Below are 6,247 nucleotides of genomic sequence, written 5' to 3' on the forward strand. Positions count from 1 at the left end.
CAATTTTATTGAAGATTTATTTTCAAAATTAAAATTTGACATGTTCTTGTGATGATCTTATATCATGATACTAAATTTTTTTTGTTGGCATGTTAATAAACAAATTTGCCAAATAAAATTGGGAGAAAGTTGGTAGGTTAATCAAAAAAGCTGCCAAATAAAATTGAGAGGAAGTACTAAATTTTTTTTTAATTGAGAAGTTTAATTTCTATTAAATTTTCTACAAACGTGAGAGCTTTGTTCTATTTTAAAATAATTTTGAAACTCCAATTTTATTGATGTTTTGTCCTAAAAATTAAAAATTGACATGTTATCATGATGACACGATGCATCGTAACATTGTTTTGCCTCTTTTTTTCTCTCTATATAAATAGAATATAAATAAAATAGGATATAGATAGATTCTCTGAGAAAAAGTCTCAAAAGAATTGCTTATTTTGGTTCAAAATAACTTTTTTTTCCTTTTACATAACAATATGAAGAAAAAGTTTCTAACCGAACCCCTTTTTACCAATATTTCAAAATAAGTTTATCCTTTCACTTAATTAGTAAAAACTAAAAAAATATCTAACAAAACACTTCAAACTTATGATATATATTACCATGTAAATTGTTAATTGATAATAGGTGAATTTAACTATAATTAGGCCCTAAATAACCACCTTCTTGTATAGTTTGGATGATAAAAGTGATAACAAAATGCTCTTATTAGTGTTTTTCATGCTTTGCAGGTTATACATGATCAGAGAAGGCTATGGAGTACTTTTGGGATCAAATATGGAGAAAAAGAGGCCGATCGTAAAATTCCGTCAAGTAAACCACGCGAAACAGCTCAAGTCAGAACTGAAAGAGTACTGTCGCGGTTCCACCGCGACCGCGGCAGAACCGCGGTAGAAGTGGGCTGCAGACAAAGTGAGAATCAGAGAGCATGTTTGGCCGCGGTTTGACCACGACCGCGGCAGAACTGCGGCGGAGGCGGAGAACTTCAGGGACTAAAGTGCAAAACACTGAATTTTTAGCCCTAAACCCTATTTTAAACACTAGACTCCGCCCAAGAGAGGCATGTATTGATTTGGAGAGTATTTTGGCAAGGAAAAACAATTGTGAGAGATCACCCAAAACATCTTTCTTCTTTTCTTTGATTTTTCTTGCAAGTTTTATGATGAATATTGTTTTAGTTTGTTTACCCATAGTTATGAGTAGCTAAATCCTTTGTCTAAGGTTTTGATGGAACCTATTGGGGGATGAACTTCTTGTTTATGTGAATACAAATTGCTAGTCTCAATCTTTATTTGTTCAACTTTGTGTATGTTGTAGTTAATTGACAGGATCCTCAATTAGTTGTGCCTATTTAGTGTGCATAACTCGGGAGAGAGTGCATATTTAGGTTATTGTTGAACAACACCACTCCCAAAGTATAAGAGGGATCTATAACTGCGGGTTTAAAGGCGAGATTAGGGATAACGAAGTCTTGAGTGCAATCTAAAGTGAACCGTGTTAATTAGAGCTAGCTAGTGTATCTCGGGAGAGTGCATTGAGTATATTACTGTGATTACTCGGGAGAGATTTACGGTAAGATGAGCGTTCATGATTGATAGAGAGGTGTTGGTCAATTGGTATGAAGCATAAACAGAAGGGATTCCATCAATAGGGGAAATCATCACCTTAGCGTTTTCTCATTATTGTTTACAACCTTAGCATCCTTAGTTTACAGCTGTTTATTTACTTGCAATTTTAGTTATCGAAGACACCATCAACTGTTATTCAAACGTTTGGGGAAATTGGTTCTCAAGAGTTTAGTGGGTCTAAAGATAGTGATTGATAGGTTAACTCTCTGTGGATTCGACTCTGGGCAGAATACTCAGGTTATATTTGCAACGTCCGCATTGTCCTTTTTATAAGGTATAGTTGGGCGTGATCATAAATCATGTCCGCTGCAATACACAATCAAATTTATATTGATCAATTGTAATAAAAATTTTAGAAATAAAGTAAAATATTTGAGGGATATATAATAATTAAAAAATGTGAGAATACTTATAAAAAAAGAGTTCATTTTATTTGTTTTACGTAAATTAGAGTATCACAAAATTAATCTATACACAATAAAATTTGTTTTCCAACATAAAAAAAATTAAAAACTTAAGTCGTAATATTATTTACCAAATATTTTATTCTTGCATTTCCTTCACGTGCATCATCATGCCTCCAATTCCTCATTTTTTTCTTCTATAAATCCTGTCATGAATTGTGTCCTTCAACAAAAAGGGACTCCATTACAATAAACATAACGAACAACCTTTACTAACTCTTTCTCCGCTCTACTTATTCGATCCGTCTTTCATTGATGCTATATATCGTATTTGTATTCTAAGGTACTGTTTTTGGAACTGTTGATTATATGTGAAATTGTGTATGACAAAGAAGACATAAAAGAGGCGTAGTTAAGAAATTTAATAACTTATTGAGGAAGTTTTTTTTTGGCTTTCTTAGGAAAATAAACGGATAATTGAAGGCAGAAGGAGCCTTTCAAAGGGTGCTTTAATTTTTACTCAATAAGTGGGTGCTTTAAAATTAGTTTTTTTTTAAAGAGAAAAAAATGTGTCTTTTAATTGTGCCATGTAAAATCAGTTATTTTATAAAAAAGTAAAAAATTCTAGAATTTTGAATTCGGAAAAATAAATAGATTTGAATCTCCAACAAAATTGGAGAATTGTCCAAAATTTTTATACTTGTCAATTTAATATTACGCCACTTGTCATCATAATATTTCTTTGCCTCTCCTATTATATATAGATAGATGAGGAAAAGAAAGGGATGTATGGAAAGAATACAAGATTAAAATCGTGGTGATGGGAATTTTAACAAGTCATAATCATCTAATATAAACTAGGGGTGTACAAAGGAAACTCACAAACCGCACCAACCCGATAATCCGAGTCAAACCGAGAAAAAAAATCCGACTATGGTTTGGTTTGATTTGGTTTGGTGTTGAAAAAAAAACCCGACCATAATTGGTTTGGTTTGGTTTTAACTAAAGAAGTCAAACCGAAACCAAACCAACCCTATAAATATAATTACTGTGATGTAATTTATAAATATTTCTTAAAAGATTTCATAGTTTTATCTTTTGAAGTATTATTTCAAGGTTGGACTTAGAACTTTTGAATGTTCTAATAAGTTTTATAGTCATTAACATTAGTAAATTAAATAGTGCTAGCAAAAGCCCAAACCAAAATCAAATCAATATTAATGCTAACAAAAGATAGTCAATTCAATACTATGAACGAGAATGTATTGAATATCTATTTTTTGTTTTGCAAAAATTTAGATAAAAATGCATGACATATTTTAATTTTTCCGTTAGCGTTTAGTCATGTAATTAATACTCCCTTATTAGTCGACTTATTTTAGCATGACTTAGTACTTTTAGATTATGTTTATTTTTATTATGACTTTTTAATTAGCAATATTTATATTACATAATTTTATTGTCTTTATTGTTGAATATTTTAGGATAATGCCATGACATATCTCATATTTTGTATTATTTTCTTGGAAAATACTTTATATAGTTGTATCTTACTAGGACTAAAGAAATATTTTGAGCACAATTTATTTGTTTTGTTCTACGAAGATTTTACCGGAAAAAAAACCCGAAAAAACCCGAATAATCCAAAAATCCGAGAAAATCCGAAAAAAACCAAAAGTAAAAAACCCGAGTTTTATTGGTTTGGTTTTTAGATTTAATAACCCGACACAATTGATTTGGTTTGGTAATTATAAAATCCGAACCAACCCGACCTATGTACACCCCTAATATAAACCCTGGTGCATGCTATGGGAACTTCTAAAAATGATCATTCATTATTAACGAAATGATCAATTTATATACAATATATGCTTTTTATTTACAACGACAAATTTATATTTGTGTTAAAATGGAAGATAGTCTCTATCAATTGGTTCTCCTTTTCCAGGGTTGATCGACTAATCCATATTTGACCAATAAAAGGGAAACACGCTCTTTATTAAGACTTTCTTCATTCTTAGGACTCAAATTCAATATTTGGATTTAAAATAGAGTGGTCATATTCATCCTAACATATCTCTTGATGGTAAAATATAAGTTTTTGGTTCTACGAAACATAACATATTTAGATCGTTCGTGGTACTATGTGACCTCAAATCATGGAGTAACAACACACGTAGGTAATTATATGGTTTAATGACTAATAGTTCATTAAATTTACACAAATTCACAAGCAAATGAATAAAAAGTATGTAATTCAATGGTGAAAATAAACTATGCCTTTTCACTATGGCCACTCACAAGTATGTTGGGACCGAAAAAATAAGGTGTTATGCGGAAGCTAGCAAAGTAAACCCTCAACAACAATAAATCATACAACAAAAGAGAAATCTACCAAAAGAGACACAAATATTTAACGTGGTTCGGTCAACTGACCTACCTCCACAACGGAGATGAGCAATCCACTATATAAAAAGAGAGTACAAAATGTCGAGAGAACAACCTCACGAAGAGGCAAACACAAGTGATACACTAATACTTATCCCGTAAAGTTCTCCCCCTAAACAAGACTCTCACACCCCATGTGGCTACATTGTGGATGCTACTGAATGAGAATGATGAATCTTCAATTTATAGAACTCCAAACCTTTTCCTACAAGAAAAGGGACTAGCCAAATATGAGAGATTTGTAATTTCCTTCTACAAGAAGGAAAACCCAATTATGGTAAATATGTTGTCCTTTCCTTCATGAGATAGGAAAACCAATTATGGTAAGAAAATCTGGACAAACATCTAATAATTCTCCCCCTTGGCCTGAATTTTCTGAAAAAAATAAACTTGATCCACCTTCTTCACATAATCTTCAGCAGGTCGCATTTTCAAATCTCCACCACAAAGTTTGTCTCAACGTGCGTAGCACACCGGTCAAATTTCTTACACAAAAATTATGATTATTGTCAAATAGGTTGCGGCTAAAACTGAACCTGCCAAGATGAACCTGTCTTAAATCTCGCTTTGATACCACTTGTTAGGACCAAAAAAATCAGGTGTCATGCGGAAGCTAGCAAAGCAAATCCTCAACGATGATAAATCAGACAACAAAAGAGAAATCTACCAAAAGAGACACATACATTTTACGTGGTTCGGTCAACTGACCTGCCTCCACAGCGGAGATGAGCAATCCATTATATAAAAAGAGAGTACAAAATATCGAGAGAACAACCTCACGAAGAGGCAAACACAAGTGACACACTAATACTTGTCCCGTAAAGTTCTCCCCCTAAACACGACTTTCACACCCCATGTGGCTACATTGTGGATGCTACTGAATGAGAAGGATAGATCTTCAATTTATAGAGCTCCAAACCTTTTACTACAAGAAAAGAGGCTAGCCAAATATGAGATATTTGTAAATTCCTTCTACAAGAAGGAAAACACAATTATGATAAATATGTTGTCATTTCCTTCATGAGATAGGAAAACCAATTATAGTAAGAAAATCTGGACAAACATTTAACAAAGTATAAAATCAAAATTTATCAACTTAAGTAACTAAAAGTACAAATTTTATTTTTAGCATAGTGAGTGCAAGCAGCATGTTCCATGTGACGACCCAAAGGGTCATCACCGTAATTCTTCCTTGTTCCGTGCTTCCGAGGCCTTGAAAACCTCGCTGTTAGTTGCCTCGATTTGCGTGCGCAGTCCGGCGCGTAGTTGGAAAGCTTTTATGTTGAAATATGCGAATTATGTGAAAAATTTGATGAATTTTGATATTAATATGAATAATATTGACTTCGGTCAACATTTTGGGTAAACGAACCCGGACCTGTGATTCGACGGTCCCGGAGGGTCCGTAGAAAAATATGGGACTTGGGAGTGTGCCCGGAATCAAATTCTGAGGTCCCAAGCCCGAGAAATGAATTTTTGTGTGAAATTGTTTTCTGAAATTTATTAAGGAAAAGGAAGAAGAAAATTGATTAGAAAACTGTGTTATCGGGCTCGTATTTTGGTTCCGACGCCTGGTACGAGTCTTAAATATGTTTTAAGCACTATCTGTAAAGTTTGGCTAAAAACGGACGTCATATGACGTGTTTCGGACTTAAAATGGGGAATTTGAGTTTTATGAAAGTTGAAAGAAAATCATGAGTTTTGAGGCTTGATCCTATGTATATGATGTTATTTTGGCGATTTGATCGCACGAGTAAGTCTGTAAAG

The sequence above is a fragment of the Nicotiana tabacum genome, chromosome 1 (assembly GCF_000715075.1).
Source record: "Nicotiana tabacum cultivar K326 chromosome 1, ASM71507v2, whole genome shotgun sequence".
Lineage (NCBI taxonomy): Eukaryota > Viridiplantae > Streptophyta > Magnoliopsida > Solanales > Solanaceae > Nicotiana > Nicotiana tabacum.